The 18,257-nt window shown below is 40.5% G+C and overlaps 1 protein-coding gene across 1 annotated transcript in view; it reads left to right on the top strand.

The window, feature by feature from the left end:
* ADCY2 (adenylate cyclase 2) overlaps positions 1 to 18,257 on the top strand; it is a 1,664,414-nt gene that overhangs the window by 1,052 nt on the left and 1,645,105 nt on the right. The window lies entirely within an intron of this gene.

Here is an 18,257-nt window from a genome sequence, read left to right as displayed (position 1 = left end):
TGTGATTTATAGAAACCTTCCCCCACTTGATCTAGAATAAAATGATTCCAAGTATTTTATATGTTGAATTGTGTAATGACTATGTCATTGTGGTGTTCCTTTAGAGTGCACTGTATGTTGTATGAGGCTCCAATACTATTCAGATATTAGGTAAACTGATAATATAAAATTGGTCTAGTTTATTTCTAAGCTGTGACCTGACAGTATTATCTAATAGACACTGTTTCATAAAAGTATTATATGGATTTCTATAAAACCCAACTGTAGCATTCTCAAGCAACCTGTATTTTAGAAATGTATTCAGTAAGGTACAGTATATACTGTAGGATATGTCTTTGATTCATCTTGAGTCATTGGAATGGACAGATTGTGTTATGTAGTTGAAGGAAAATAAATGGCTATTGCTTTTGTGGATCATTTTAACAGCTTGAAAAGTATTTGTAGGTGATAAGTTAACCCATATTTCCTTTTTAAGTCAAATGTGTGAAAGTGGCTGTAGTAATGCATACTGCATTCAAAACTCTGTTCTTTAATTTATCCTGAAACACAATTTAAAATTTGAACAGCAGAATTTGTAGAGTTTCATTGGGTACATAGGTTGCCACATTTCAGTGTGGCTCAAAATGGTTCCTGTTCTTTTCAGAGCTGATGTCATTATAAGTAGAGCCAACAGCCATCTTCTAAAAGCTCCCACTCCTATGCCATACCAAGGCACCACTGTGCCCTCATTTCATGTGACATCAACAAATTATACAAACAAGACAAGGAGCAGTAACATCATCATCAGCGCAACCTGATGATACACACAGTGCATCTCCAGGCATCCTACAACCTGGAGACCTGGGTTTTATTTGACTATACTACATTTAATTCAGTTGTACCCAAAAAACTTCCAACAGTTATAATTTGAGTTGACTGTCCTGCCATCTTAGAATCAGCAGACGAGTTGTGATTAGCGTGAACTAGCAAGATATATCCCCTGCTGCGTGCAGTATAAGCAGGTACATTCAATGCAGGTAGCAATATAATTGAGTTTTTGTACAATACATGCTGAAACCACACCGAGGGCCAAATATAATAGTCCAGGGGGGCCCACACCGCACACACTGCACCCATTTCTCCTATACTTACCTTTCCGGAGTCCATCGCTGACCGTGTGTGGGCCCCCTCCTCTCCCATAGCTGTCATGCCGCTGCTAGCGCACTGACCACTAGAGACTCTGGAACAGTGCCAGAGTCTACAGTGCATGCGCAGGACTCTGAAAAATGGTGCGGTGGCCATTTTTTGGAGTCCTGCACATGCATTGTAGACTCTGGCACTGTGCCAGAGTCTGCAGCGCTCAGAGCGCTAGCAGCAGCACGATGGCTACGGGAGAGGAGGGGGCCCACACACGGAGTCTGCACACGGGTCCCCTCCTCTGTAGAGATGCCCCTGATTTCAGGTCTATTCAAATGTGCCTCATTTAGCAAGTATGCTGTGGTTGTAAAATCGTAGTGGCAGTTTAATTTATTTACCATCCAGGAGAGCAATCTTTCTATTAGCAGTGGGATGGCAAAGCAAAATGAAGTAAACAAGTAATACAGGATTCTCTGATCTGGAAAACAGAAGTATCAGTTACCAGTACTTCTTCGTCTGTGGTTGACCAGATTGACATGTCACCAAGTTGGGCAATTCTTGGACCATACTTACTTAACCTCCCCTTAGGAGGCCCTCCTTCCTCATATTCCTCATCAGCACTATTCTTGCATTCAGACCCTGTCAGAAATTATGATCTGGAGCTGATTCTAACTGGGAGCAAACCCAAAACTACAAACAATTAACTTTTCTCCTTGGCAAACTGTGTCCTACTGCAGGTGGGGCAGATGTAAAATGTGTTGACAGTTAGATTTCAGAGGGGCATGTTCAAACTAAAATCTAAATTGTTGTGTAAAAATTAAAGATAGGGATGAATAGGTTTGGTTTTCAGAAAAACAAACCCACCAAAATTTCACTGTTCTGACTGGATATCAGCACAAGTATAGTTGGTGACAGAGAAACTGAGGATGCCACTATGGAAGTGAAACAGGATGAGAAGAATATTTTTGTAGCTGATGCCATTAAAGAGGATGCTGATGATAAGGTTGTTGTATATAAGTCAGGCACCAGTGCCAGCAGTTCTTGCCCATGATAAAAGAAGACCATTGTCATGCCAGAGCATAAGACAGAGGTTCACAAACTTTCTGGAATCATGGCGCGCTAGAGTATAATAATTGTTTTCACAACACTCCTCGGTCATAAGTTTCTTATTGATTTTTTTTTAAACAAATATTAAATTAAGTAAATTGTGTTTATATGTCATCTTTAGTTTCAATTATGTGGTGAGGGACAAGATTGCTTTTGGTTGTCTACATATTTTATAATTGGCAGCCACCAGCACTGGTTTTTAGCTATTACACTGACCATAAATAACTTGAATTGGTCATGGACCACCAATCCAAGGCACTCCTGAAAGTGTCTCGAGACACCCCAGATTGCCACGGCACACAGTTGGAGAACCACTGGCATAAGACCAAGAAATCCACTTCATATAGTATGTGTGGAAATATTTTTACACAAATCCTGACAATTGTCAAGCCATCTGTATTGTTTTTAAATCAAAAGTAAGTAGAGGTAGGGACGTTAACGATCTACAGTAGGAACCTCCTCCCTTTATATAATTTGCAGCAAGTTCATAAAATGTTTTTTTTATTAAAATCTGTAAAATCTGCTAAAATAATCTGATGCAGTCCAGCATTAGCTAGCTCCCTTTCTCTCAGCTAAATCTCAGCATATGCAATCTTCACTGCCAACACCGTCGTCATCAATATCCTCATTAATGATCAGAAGTAGTTCTCTTGCATCCAATCCATATCCAGGATTACTCAGAGGAATCCATGAGCGCTAGGCCTGTAAAACAATCCTTTGCAAGAGGATGCAAGTATAAAAGCTGCCATCCAGTTGCACAGTGGATGACTAAAGCCAGGATCGCTATGTTATTATTACTGTAGATCTGCGGCCAACATTAGCCATTAATGCATCTGGTTTTAGTTAATTGAGGTCCTGTATCCCTGCTACCAAATTCCATCTCACTTCCACTTTACTCGAAGAGCAATTCCTCACCTGTACCAGGACATTAAGAAAAGATAAATTCTTCGTCTACAAAAAGCTATTTTACCCACTGTCCATTTAACAGCAGATATGGGGACAAGCGTACTGGTCAAAATAAAGACTGTGACAGACCACTGGGTGGATGTATCGCCTTGAGCAGCAGCAGTATGTAACACAAAATGCCAGCTCATTCACACACAGGTTACTCTCTGTATCACCTGCTTCACTAAGAGGTATACAACTGACAACCTGTTAGAAAAGCTAAGGGATGTCATAGCAAAATGGCCTACCCTCCTAGGACTCTCCTCATAATTTGTAATTTCTGATAATGCCAGTAATATTGTGAGATAATTACAACTGGGTGAACTTGTATATATATCCTATGATTTGCACACACAATCAACTTGGTGGTTCAGAATAAAAAAAAAATGTCAAGGGCCTGTAGGAGATGTTGTCTGTGTCCTGAACATTTTTGAGACATTTTCAGAATACAGCAACAGCATGTAGGAGAATACAGCAGCTGCAAGAACAGTTTGAAATGCCATGCCACCAGCTGAAACAAGAGGTAGTAACAAGGCTGCGATCAGGTCCGAACTGCGCATGCACCGCAATGCGTAGGCGCAATGGACTGCAGCAATGGGGATCGAAGCATAATGATGGGATGGTGCGAAAAAAGCAATCGCATAGGCAATTGCAAGGTGACTGACAGGAAGAGGGCGTTTGTGGGTGGCAACCGTTTTCAGGGAGTGTCTGGAAAAATGTAGGCTTGTCCAAGCGTTGGAAGGGAGGGTGTCTGATGTCAATTCCGGTCCTGGACAGGCTGAAGTGATCGCAGCAGCTAAGTAAGTCTTGGGCTGCGCAGAGACTACACAAAATCAGTTTGTGCAGCTCTGCTACACATGCGTTTGCACACTTGCACAGCTAAAATACACTCCCTCAGTGGGCGGTGACTATCTGATCGCATGGCTGCAAAAATCGCTGCCCAGCGATCAGGTCTGAATTACCCTCAAGGTGTAATTTCACCCATTAAATGCTTCAGTGAATGGAAGAATAGCAGCAAGCCATCCAAGCATACACAAAAAGCCATAACATAGGGAGAGGAGGAGGAATATACCTTATATTCCTTATATTCTTTATATTCTTTCAGTTTTATGCAATGTACTGAAATCATTCGAAGTAGTAACCTATGAAGTCACCTCAGATAATGCGAGGTGATTCCCTTAATTAGACTAATGGAAAGGAGGCTCAAGAAACTGAAGGCGCTGGCACAAAGCAATTCTGCAAGTATGTTGGACTAGTACAGTAGTTCAAGTTCTTTATTTGCTTTGCCAGTACCAAAGGGTTCTCAACCTCTTGAAATTGGATCACTACATTTTGGTGACATACAGTCTTTTGATCCAGGGTTTAAGTCATGTACTGTTTTTCTTTTTCTCTGACACAGATCTTAAGAGATGCAAAGTGCCCCTGTGAGCAAGTTGGCAGCTTCAGTTGCATATGTAACAATGCTGTCTTCTCCTTCAGCTTCTCTTGCAACTGCTGCTGCCAGGAAAAAGCTTAAGTTTCCCAAGAAACCCACTGGTGATGAGGATGACTCAACTCTGCACACCAGAGTGACACAACATTTTAACATCTGAGAATATATTTACTTAAGTTTGATTTTATTTTCTAGGGATTTGGCATTCGATTTCCATTTGATTTTAATTGAACGGATTTACTAAAGGCAAAATCGATTCTAAGACCAAATTTAATTCAAATCCCACTCAAAACTGAATTTCTGAAAAACATCAATGTTTTCAAATAGCCGACTATAAGATCCCCTAAAATTCGATTTGAAATCGAACTCAAAATCCCCAAATGAATTGAATCATGTTAGACATTTGACTTCTAAACACCATTCAATTGGTATGAAATTGATTGTGATGACTATTCAATTACCCAAAAGCATGTGGAGCAGTGTGACTGTAGGAATAATGGCTCTCCAAGGTTATGGTATGTTGTGCACCTGCCTGCAGTATGCAAATCACCACCTGACTGAGAGAACCCAGGAGCATTAATCAGAGCAACATCAGCAATTTCATGAGTTGAATACTGCACATTTTTATACAAATGGTCATCATAACTAATCCATGTATGTGCAATAGATAGCAGGATAGAACAATATCTGACACTTTTGTCGGATAAGATAATGAATCTTAAATTCATGAATGTGTTACTGGCTATCCTAGTTTGTGCCATGATACCTACATTCTCAGCAAATCAACACTGTCTGCAAAATTTGAGGTGAATCAAATTCCAGAGGGATGGTTGTTGGGTAAGTTACCTAAATGTGTTAATAAAGCAGCTAACAGTACTTGTTACTATATTGTTCTAATCCCCCCCTTCCCCCCACAAAAGGTGATTTAGGCTATGGCTGTTGTTCTTGGCTTCTGATTCCATTGACAAATCATCAAACTCCTGCTGAGCATAAGTATATAGAGGCACATTTAGTCACCATGACACATAATGCATGACAGAATGCACCTTTGGTCTATTATAAAATAGATCATTCGGGAGGCATATTATATTATTTGGCAAAAGTGTTCTATATTATGCTGTACTGATATCTATGGCATAATCATGCATTAAATAAACCACTCCCCCCAGATTATGCAATACACAGGGAGCAGGCAGAGGTTTTGTTACCAACAACTGACTATGTGAGCACAGAAAGTGGAAGGCAGGAAGGCAGATTAGGGCTAAGCTTACTGCCAACTATTTCAGCTGTAAGTATTTAAAAAAAACAAAGTTTTAATCATCAGTTAGGTTTTCATGTATAAAACAGTTTAAGAGAGAATTTTAATTAGTGTGCATGTGATACATTTGGACCAATAGGAAACAATGAGGAAGTTCAGTTTGATTTTGCATTAGATTTTGCTGGGGATTTTAATGGCGATTTGAGATTCGAATTTGGAAGGGTTTTCAAAACCTCAACATAAAATCAATTCCAAACATGAATCAACATTGAATTCGATATGAAAATCAAATGCAAAATTGATTACTAGTGTGGAATTTTTGAAGGGATTTAGAAAATTAAATATAATTGATTTTAGTTGATTTTTAGGATTCCTAAAAAAAAAATCTGAAAATCAAACTTTAGTAATTATAACCCCTGGGGTATATTTACTGAAATTCAATTTTGAAATCAATTTTGCATTCGATTTTCAAATCAAATTCGATGTTGATTCATGTACAGAAGGGATTTTGATTTGAGTTTATAAAATCCCTTCCAAAATTTAACCTCAAATCCCCAATAAAATACTAAGCAAAATCGAATACAAAACTGAACAGAATGTCCTCATTGCTTCCTTTTAGTCCAAAAGTATCATATGCACACTAGTTAAAGGGGATGCTTTCTCTTTATACTGTTTTATACATGAAAACTTAACTGATGTTTATTTATTTAAAAAAAAATACAGCTGAAATAGTTGGAAATAAGTTTAGCCCTAATCTGCCTTACATAGTTATAGTTACATAGTTGTTGAGATTGAAAAAAGACAAATGTCCATCGAGTTCAACCTATATTACTTTTTTTTTAATATTAATTAAATGCTGTATCCTTGGATATTTTTTTCTGCTAGGAATTTATCTAATCCATTTTTAAACTTATTGATTGAGTCCACCATTACTACCTTCGCTGGCAGAGAATTCCAAATCCTCACTACTCTTACTGTGAAGAATCCTTTTTTCCATTGAGTATGGAATTTTTTCTCTTCTAACCTCAGGGGGTGTCCTCGTGTCCTATGTAGTGTTTTTTTTGGTAAACAAATCGTTTGATAAATCCTTGTATTGTCCCTTAATGTATTTATAAATATTAATAATGTCCCCTCTCAGTCACCTGTTTTCCAGTATGAACATATCAAGCCTTTTAAGTTATTCCTTATAGTCCAGTGCCTCTAACCCCTTAACCAGTTTAGTGGCTCGCCTCTGAACCCTTTCGAGTTCCAAGATATCTTTTTTATAGTATGGTGCCCAAAACTGTACACAATATTCCAGGTGTGGCCGCACCAATGATTTATACAGAGGCAGGATTACACTCTCATTCCATGACTCTATACCCCGTTTTATGCATGATAACGTCTTATTAGCCTTTGCTGCTGCATTTTGACATTGCATACTGCTACCAAGTTTATTATCGATGAGCACTCCCAAATCTTTTTCAACTACCGTTATCCCTACATTTTCCCCATTTAGTTTATAGGCTGCCTGATTGTTCTTAGTCCCAAAGTGCATAACTTTACATTTGTCTATATTGAACCTCATTCTCCATTCATCCGCCCAGTCCTCAAGTCTATATAAGTCATTCTGTAGAGACTCAACACCCTTGTCTAATTAATTATTCTACATAGTTTAGTATCATCTGCAAAAATTGACACTGTGCATTTCTAGTCCGAGTACTGAGCCCTGCGGTATTCCACTGGGTACTGAAGCCCATTCAGAGTACATCCCATTAACCCCCACTCGCTGTTCCCTGTTTAACAGCCAATTACTCCCCAAGTACAAATAGTGTTTCCTACCCCAAGCTCTCTTAGTTTGAGAATTAGCCTCCTGTGTGGAACTTTGTCAAAGGCCTTAGCGAAGTCTACAAAGATCACATCCACTGCTTGACCCTGATCAATATTATTGCTCACTTTCTCATAAAGGCTTATTAAGTTAGTTTGACCTGACCTGTCCTTCACAAATCCATGCTGATTCCTAGTAATAACTTTGGAGGTAACCAAGATAAATCTGCTTTTTCCCTACCATCCCTGCCTGCCTTTCAGTTTCTGTGCTCACATAGTCAGTTGCTGGTAATAAAACATATGTATGCTCCCTGCTTATTGCATAATCTGGGGAAGTGGTTTATTTAATATGTGATTATGCAATAGATGGCATGAGAGCACAATATCAGTTTTGCCAATTTATATAATAAAATGCTCCCGATTAACAACCTTGTTTTTAATTGCCCAAAGGTGGATTCTATCAAGGATTGGTGGCTATATTTGCCTCATTATACTTATGCTCAGCAGGAGTTTGTGGATTTGACAGTGGAGTCAGAAGCAAGGAGCAACACCCATAGCCTGAATAACCTTTTTTGGTGGAAAGGGAACAAATTGGAACAATATAGTTACAATTACTATTAGCTGCTTTAGTAGCACTTACTGTTATCTTACACAACAACCATCCCTCTGGCATTTGTCCCACAAGAATTTTTGCAGACAAGTATGAATTACTGAGGATGTAGGCATCATGGGACAAACCAGGATAGCCAGTTATAAGACTCATGATTTTAAAATTAATTATATAATTCTGGCAAATTGCCCAATATTGTGCTCTGGTGCTATCTAATGCACATTCATGGAATAAGTATGATGTCTATAATTATAATTATGTGCACTATTCAACTCATGAAGCTGCTGATGTTGCTCTGATGGATTAGTGTTATCTAGTTATCTAGTTATCTAGTGATAAAGTGTTATCAGTGTTATCTCAGCCAGGTGGTTATTTGCATAAATGAGCGGATTCTACAGGGTGATTCAAAAAACACAGTACACCCTTGTCAAAGTTGCAGTATACCCTTTTGTTTCAAAAACTGTGCAGGAAATGGGAAAACTGACTTAGATTCAAGATGGACAATTTCAAGAAGGCACCCATGTTCGGTACATACCCTAAAAGATAGCCCATCTCACCCATACCTTACTGGAGTATTCAGTTTTCCAATTTCCTGCACAGTTTTTGAAACAAAAGGATGTACTGTGACCCTGTATATTGGGATATGGGAAAACTTTGATGTTTTTCAGAAATATTATTTATGTTGGTATGTGAGTTGGATTTGGCTTTAGAATCGATTTGACAATCGATTTTGCTTTTAGTAAATCTATTTAATCCAAATAGAATGGAAATTAAATGGAAATCGAATGACAAATTCCTAGAAAATCTAAATCGAACTTTAGTAAATTTTGCCCCAGGTCAGGTCTCAAAGAACTGCCCAACATTTGTGACACCTCTACCATGACTCAATCTGATATGGTAACTATCCATAGAATGGTGAAGGATTATTTTAAGGACACTGGGGATAATTCTGAGTTGATCGCAGCAGGATTTTTGTTAGCAGTTGGGCAAAACCATGTGCACTGCAGGGGAGGCAGATATAACATGTGAAGAGAGAGTTAGATTTGGGTGGGTTATTTTGTTTCTGTGCAGGGTAAATACTGGCTGCTTTATTTTTACACTGCAATTTATATTGCAGATTGAACACACCACACCCAAATCTAACTCTCTCTGCACATGTTATATCTGTCTCCCCTGCAGTGCACATGGTTTTGCCCAACTGATAACAAAAATCCTGCTGCGATCAACTCAGAATTACCCCCACTGTACAAATGAACATGTCAGACAGTCCCTTTGACTACTGGGCAGACAAAAGGCTATTTGAAGCCCATTGTACAAACTTGCTTTGGTGTACTTAAGCTGCCCACCCTCCAGTGTGTACTCAGAAAGAGTTTTCAGCACAGCTGGGAACCTTGTGAGTGATCAGTGTAGGTGGTTACTTCCTCAAAATATGGAAAAGCTGATATTCATAAAAATGAACTATAAATCCCATGAGTAAGACCTTTACTGCCAATTACATCAAAGTATAGAGACTTCTGTAATAGTGGATTCCAGTGGGAATGGGTTAATATTATGTGATGATGATGTTAACACTGCTGTGGGTGAGGATGTGAATGACCTATTCAAACTGCAGAGAGGATTAGCAACACTGGTAACTGTCCATTGGTAGCTTGTTTTGTGGAGGCCCAAACAAACCAATCTTGGTTTGTTAAACTGTGCCTATCCTTTTAATATCCAACATAACAGTGGGTGGTAGAGCCCATGGTGTGTGTGGCAATATTTCATAGGTGTGCTGTAAACTGCTGTGTGTTTGATTTGTTGCTTTGTTACTTTGTAACTAGCCATCTCATGTAGCTTTTGGCCAGTATTGATGAAAACAATATTATGAGCTGTGAGGTGGTCAAAATTGACTGGAAATTACTGGAAATTAGTGTTTTATTGAGGTTGTATCATACTGTAGGAACAAAAACATGCCCAGTAACATAATCATTCTGTTTTTATCCTTTTGTTTAAAAAATACAGATCCAAAACCAAGACACATGAGGGTGGTTTTGCAAAATTAGAACCAAAACCAACACACACAATTAATATAGATTCCAAACCATAACCAAACCACAAGGGTCGTGCACATCTCTAATTAAAACTGAAGACATTAATAGTGAATCAGTAACCAATATGTCTGGTTGAACTTGCTGTAAGATCACCTCCTGGAACAATGGAAAATCATATACCAAGATAAGTGTATACAGCAGCTTAGGAGCTGTCACTGTCACCATCCACATCGTCTGGCCCAGGGGTGACTGTAAGGAGGTGCCTTTCGTATTCCTCAGATGTCCCATGAATACACAAGTCCTTCACTTTTGGCAACTGAGATGCTGGTTCTGCTGGTATCAGGGAACCATAAACCAAAATAAGTTCACTACCAGTGGAAACAGAAAACTAATATTGGATTTTTTTCAGATGTGCGCAAGGCAGCTTTAATGGATAAAATTCCCAAAGGTGTCACCACACCTAAAAAAATATATTTAAACAGACTAGAATAGGGAATTCTATATCCATATAAGCGCCTTTACTGTAGAGTTAATACATACACAAAAAGGAATACATTATTTTATGTTCCTTGTACATTTAATGGTAGATCTCCTTCTGTTGCTTGATTTATTCCTTTTCTTTGTGAGAAGTATCTCTCAATCCCAAACATATACTGCATATAAAAAGAAATAAAGAATATAAAAGTGCATACCTAACTCACTTTTTAACATAAATGAGTGAAGCATATAAAGGTTTCTTTCTCCTTATATGTGATAGTTTCAATGTCATATGCATACCACACTCACGGGTTAGAATAATGTAGAGACTCCTGTCTGGGTTTCTTTTAAGCCATAAGGACCTTCAATTTTCTCTCCCAGTGGTTTCACAGATATATCACCATACCAATGCATCCAAAAATTGAAAATGTAAGTGTGTCAGCCCGACTACATATATAATTAAAAAAAGTTAATTTTTTTTCACATTAGCCCCATAGTTGGGGTATTTTTAACAGAGACACAAAAAATTTCCACCCAGAAAAAGTTAGAAAGAGTCCATAAAAATATAAATAAAATATAAAAAACTACATCCAAATAAAAGGTATCAGTAGGTTACCTTAAAATATCAATAGGCTACCTTAAAGTATATCTTGTTGAAGAAAAAGGTGTCACAGTGCCCAGTTTTTTCAATGCTCAAGAGGAGCCTAACTCAAGACATGTGGGCACTGTGAGGCCTCATGCTATTTAACTGGGAAGTGACCGTACATAAATACAGGAAGTGACATAATAGTCAATGATCTAATTACACAAAGTACACATCAAAATTGATTCAGTAATATCCTTATGTTCAATTTTTTCTTTACCACCAAATGCCATATATAATTGATTTATTAAAATGAAATCAATGTCTGGTTATTTTTTATATCACTATGCCCAGATGTAGTCTCCCACCGGAAGTTGACTAAATTCCGTTTTTATCCTATGATAAAAGGAATTAAATATAAGGCCTCCTTCATAATGGTTGATCAAGGATAGATTTCCAAGAATCAACCTCACTCCTCGCTGGTGTCGGACTTATATGGATAAAACAGACAGCGCCGATTTGCGTTTCACTGCGGTGCTGTTTGCGGAACTTTTCCAGGATCCATCAGGCATATTGCTGACACCAGCAGAAGGGCGGCACCATCTGGATTCCACAGTGGGGCCGCCCGTACTCCAATACGGCTATGTCAATGGGAAGGCAGCGCCGTCTGCGTTCCACATCGGCGCCGTCTGCATTCCAGTATAGATGACGTTAGCAGGGGGCAGCACCATCTGCATTCCACAGCGGCTCCACCTGTGTTCCAACAAAAACTAGAATTAGGAAGCAGGGGAACCGCTTACAAATCATGTTCCTTACTTGTTTCCTGGCAAGCCAGAAAACATGTAAATAAAATAATGTTGTCAGTTACAATGACATTTGCCCCAACCAAAATTTACAGAAAGGGGTATTAATACAACATGATTCTCTGGCCCCACTATTGGGGGTCATTCCGAGTTGTTCGCTCGCAAGCTGCTTTTAGCAGCTTTGCACACGCTAAGCCGCCGCCTACTGGGAGTGAATCTTAGCTTATCAAAATTGCGAACGAAAGATTAGCAGAATTGCGAATAGACACTACTTAGCAGTTTCTGATTAGCTCCACACTTACTCAGCATCTGCGATCAGTTCAGGCAGTTTCGTTCCTGGTTTGACGTCACAAACACACCCAGTGTTCGGCCAGACACTCCTCCATTTCTCCAGCCACTTCCGCGTTTTTCCCAGAAACGGTAGCGTTTTTTCACACACACCCATAAAACGGCCAGTTTCCGCCCAGAAACACCCACTTCCTGTCAATCACATTACGATCACCAGAACGAAGAAAAAACCTCGTAATGCCGTGAGTAAAATACCTAACTGCATAGCAAATTTACTTGGCGCAGTCGCACTGCGGACATTGCGCATGCGCATTAGCGACTAATCGCTCCGTTGCAAGAAAAAAATAACGAGCGAACAACTCGGAATGACCCCCATAGTCCGCACTTCTGTGTCATCCGGGAACAGATGTCCACAAGATGTGGAAGACATGAATGAGGCAGAATACCACTATTTCAATACCACACAAAAATGTACAAACAATAACATTTAAATATTGATTATACATTTACATATATTCAAAGTAAAGATGCTTGATGAAAAATGGGGATGCGATGATTTCCAGGCATAATTTCAGTTCCAAAAAAAAATGAGTCCATTGTTTTTAAATTTGAAGACCTGTGGTGTTTTTGCTGAATATATATGGTGCAAACAATACTGCACATTGTTTTCTTTATCTCTTTTTATATACATGTTTGGGATTGAGAGATACTTCTCACAAAGAAAAGGAATAAATCAAGCAACATAAGGAGATCTACCATCAAATGTACAAGGAACGTAAAATAATTTATTCCTTTTTATGTATGTATTAACGCTGCAGTAAAGGCACTTATACGGATGTAGAATTCCCTATTCTCCTCTGTTTAAATAAGTTCACTACCAGTGTCCACCAAGCCAGGCCATGTTCTGGTTAACAAAGACGGTTGTCAGAAAAAACCCATTGCCCTTCTGGGGTACACTCATGGTACAGTAGCTTGGATACATTGGCCCCAACTCCTGGGCTAGGAAGCAGTCCATAGACCTCTGCAGTGTTGGGCACTCCATCCATATGTGTTCGGGCTACCCACATTCAAAACACGTCAGCTTAGTCATCCTAGGGTTTACCTCCTTATCCACAGGGCTTTTCACCATCGGGCCTGGGTGTTTCCCAGATAACTCCAGTTTTTGTCTTAGCATACAAGATTTTAGTATTCCCATTAATTTTAATGATCAATTTATTTGACTGAAGGCAGAAGTCCCATAGTAATGCATTAATGAGTGGAATTGCTCTGTTAAATATATAAATAAATTATCTAGGGGAAAAAAACTAATAAAAAAATAAAAATTCATTGCTATTATTGCTTACATTTTTGACACAGTGATTGTTGAACTACAGGTCCTAGCATACTCCAACTAGGGCTTGCTGGGACTTGAGAAACTACAAGCATCAGCTTGCCCTGTCAGCCAGGTTACTCTTTACTGTCCCAATACAGTATATCCCATTGTCAGCAAATCCCATTGTCATCAATATGGCTGGTGGCCAGTACCCACTCATCCAATTACATGTGGCCCTCATCTAAACATGGGGCCTAATTCAGACGTGGTTGAAGGTGTGCCGTGTGCAGCAAAGTACCGATGATCAGTACTTTGTACATGCACAGGACCCGTTCTGCATGTGTGTGAATGGGTTCTGCAACACAGAATGCAACACAGGATGGCAACAGACTGTCAGTGATTTACAGTCATCTGAATGTCTCGGCAGCATTTGTGAAAATGGTTGCATGTTTAGGTGGAGTGAAGACAGTGCCGTTTCTAGCGGCGGGCGAGCCGTGCAACCGCACGGGGCGCCCGCCGCGGCACTTTAAGTGTTATTTCCCCCTCTCCTCCCTCTCCCCGAGCGCTCCTGCTCGAGGGGGCGGAGTTTCGCGAAATGACGCGTTTGCGTCATGACGCAAACGCGTCATTCCACGAAGCCCCGCCCCCCGAGCAGGAGCGCTCGCGGAGAGGGAGGAGAGAAGCTGGAAGGAGGCGGCGGCGGGGCGGCTGGCGCGAGGGACATCCGGCGGCGGGATCCGAAGAGCGGAACATGTAAGTATATCTCTCTTCTCTCTCTCCCCCTTCCTTCCCCCCCACCACTTGACACCTGCCTGCCACACTGGGGATACCTGCCTGCTGCACTGTGTAAAATGGGGACACCTGCCTGCCACGCTGTGTAAAATGGGGGCCTGCCTGCCACGCTGTGTAAAATGGGGGCCTGCCTGCCACGCTGTGTAAAATGGGGGCCTGCCTGCCGCGCTGTGTAAAATGGGGACACCTGCCTGCCGCACTGTGTAAAATGGGGACACCTGCCTCACTGTGTAAAATGGGGACACCTGCCTCACTGTGTAAAATGGGGACACCTGCCTGCCGCACTGTGTAAAATGGGAACACCTGCCTGCCGCACTGTGTAAAATGGGGACACCTGCCTGCCGCACTGTGTAAAATGGGGATACCTGCCTGCGTACTGTGTAAAATGGGGATATCTGCCTTCCGCACTGTGTAAAATGGGGAAACCTGCCTGCCACACTTTGTAAAATGGGGATACCTGCCTGCCGCGCTGTGTAAAATGGGGATATCTGCCTGCCGCACTGTGTAAAATGGGGATACCTGCCTGCGTACTGTGTAAAATGGGGATATCTGCCTGCTGCGCTCTGTAAAATGGGGACACCTGCCTGCCGCACTGTGTAAAATGGGGACACTTGGCTGCTGTAATGTGTAAAATGGGGACTTTTTTATTTTTTCCCCCCTGTGGTGGGCGTGATGATATCAGATGAGGCCACGCCTTGTTGGGAGCGCGCGCGCCTCAGGCGCGCGCATACTTTTTCTTTTTATAGCTATAAGGGGGGGGGGGGGGGGGCGCAATTTTTTTTATAGCAATGGGGGGGGGGGGGGGCGCATTTTTAAATCTCACACTGGGAGCCAAATTGTCTAGAAACGGCCCTGAGTGAAGAGGCCAGGGATCTCCATCGTTGGAAGGAGATTTCATGGCGTCTGTGACTGGCAGCTTGTGTGGCACAATGGGTGCGCAAGCCGTCCGATGTTAAGTCAGTGATCCAATGCTGCTTCCCAAAGATGCAGGTCAGATCACTACTGCAGCAGGAGGCATCTGCTTGTAATTAACACCTCCTGCTGCCTTACTACACAGCGATATTACTGCTGCTTCCAAGGAAGCAGCAGTGATAGCAACTCCACCTGTGAATCAGACCCATTGTTTGTGATTTGCTGAGCTTTTTCTTTAAATTTTAATAAACAATACATTTAATGTACTTTATCAATGAAAAGTCATTGCCTGTTTAATCTAAACAGATAAAAAATACCTGTTCTGTCGAGTCAAATTGCCTGATTTTAAATTAATACAATTTCAGTAGATAAAAGATTATGTGAAATTATTTAACAATTTATTCATCGCAGTGTTGGCTGATTTTAACTTCTGGAAAAAAGCCCTTTAGTAGATTTACCTTTTGCAGTTATGCAGTGTTTATTTTAACTTCAAAAACTGTGCAGTCAAACATATTTGAAAAATGTCAAACCTTCTTCTAGCTATACATATATTTTTAGAATGTACTGACGCTAATTCATTTTTTCCTCTTGAATAAAAGGGTTATTCTCTATTAATATTAGTTCAGTTGGCATTTACTTTGGTTTCATGTTAGAATAAAAGTTCTCGCACAGACCTCCTATGCTAGATTTCAAGAATAATCTCAGAATATTTTTTTTCATGTGTAGCGCTTTTTGGGACTTTACGGTAATAGTTTTCAATTTAACATTTCACAAAGCTTGAACTTGAATACAGATGAGTGCATGAGCAAAAAAGCAGTAAATTAATTTAGCTGCAAAATTGTCAAATGTGTTTTTGAAATAAATATTAATTGAAAAAACATACTGCACTGATTGCAAACTGGCAGTAATTATATGAATATGAATGCTTATGTTGCATGAATTCTCACTATTGAAATAGCGATAATGTAATCTTAGATAATATAGTGCTAAAAAAAATCATATACATGTAAGCATAAATTACAGAATTTCCCCAAAAAAATTCCCTGGAAAAGTTTCTCATAGCAACCAATCAGCTGCTAATTGCCCCAAGATGCAACCATGCTGCTAAAAGAACAAAAACAATTGCATCATGGTTATAGGGTATACTAGTCGGTAATGGCAATGGCAGGTCCATGGGCCTAATTCAGATCTGATCGCAGCAGCAAATTTGTTAGCTAATGGACAAAACCATGGTGATCATTCCGAGTTGTTCACTCGCTAGCAGTTTTTTGCAGCAGTGCAAACGCATTGTCGCTGCCCACTGGGGAGTGTATTTTCGCTTTGCAGAAGTGCGAACACTTGTGCAGCAGAGCACCTGCAAAAACATTTTGTGCAAAACAAGACCAGCCCTGTACTTACTCTTCGTGTGCATTGAATCTAACATTGGAGGGTGGCTTTTGACGTCACACAACCGCCCAGCGTTCGCCCAGCCACGCCTGCGTTTTCCTTGGCACGCCTGCGTTTTTCTAAGCACTCCCTGAAAACGGTCAGTTGACACCCAGAAACGCCCCTTTCCTGTCAATATTCTTGTGGCCGCCAGTGCGAATGAAAACGTTGCTAGAACCTGTGCAAAACGACAAAGGACTTTGTACCCGTACGTCGCGCGTGCGCATTGCAGTGCATACGCATGCACAGAAATGGCAATTTTTAGCCTGATCGCTGTGCTGCGAACAACGGCAGCTAGCGATCAACTCGGAATGACCCCCCATGTGCAGTGCAGATGTGGCAGATATGACATTTGCAGAGAGAGTTAGAATTGGGTGGGTTATAGTGTTTCTGTGCAGGGTAAATACTGGCTGCTTTATTTTACACTGCAATTTAGATTTCAGTTTGAACATACCCCAACCAAATCTAACTCTCTCTGCACGTATTATATCTGCCCCCCCCCCCCTCCCCCTTGCAGTGCACATGGTTTTGCCCAACTGTTAACAAATTTGCTGCTGCGATCAACTCTGAATTAGGCATGTTCATTATAGGAAACATGAGCAAGTTCAGGCCCGGAGTAGAGTAATGTTGGTGACTAGATGTTTAGCTGCTTTGGTCATGGTGGTAGTATTAAACAGTATAATTTATAATATGTATATGTACACTTGATTGAACTGGATGGCAGTGTGAGTGTATATATCATAGGCACACGCAGGGGGGGGGGGCTTTCTGGTTGCCCAGAAACCCCTCTCCTCTTGCCAAGTGGCTTAAATTATGACAATAGCGATGATATATAATACAAATACTAGAGCTGCTGTCACATCATGCAGTTTAAGGTACAGAGCAGAGCTGCTGCGCATGCCCAGTGTAGCAGCTTTATCTACCAAGTTTGCTGTGAGTGGAGCTGAGTCCTCAATCAGTGCAATGGACCAGAGAGCAGCTGCCAGGTAGAAGAGACAGGAGCCTTATCACGATATGAGAGAATGTGTGCTCACAAAGTGCAGTACTGTTTCTATTATGTTTGTGTATTTATTACGGTTTGTTTTTCCTTTTCCTGAACACTTATTTATATTATTTAAATACAGCCTATACTATAGACCATCTATAATGTTAAATATTAACACTGTATTCCATACAATAACCAGTGTATAAAAAGATCAATGTGAACAATAATGTCCAGGGTCTGTACTAGGTACTTCTACTGCTCCCCGAGACTCCCACACTTGCTCCAATGTTTTACAGAGTAGGAGATTATGGACTGCATTTGGAAACCCCCCTCTAGAAATCCTGCGTTTGCCACTGTATATTGTGTCATGGGCTAC

Source organism: Pseudophryne corroboree, chromosome 5 (assembly GCF_028390025.1).
Source record: "Pseudophryne corroboree isolate aPseCor3 chromosome 5, aPseCor3.hap2, whole genome shotgun sequence".
Lineage (NCBI taxonomy): Eukaryota > Metazoa > Chordata > Amphibia > Anura > Myobatrachidae > Pseudophryne > Pseudophryne corroboree.
The sequence above is the reverse complement of the archived record's forward strand: the minus strand, read 5'-3'. Positions and strand labels throughout refer to the sequence as shown.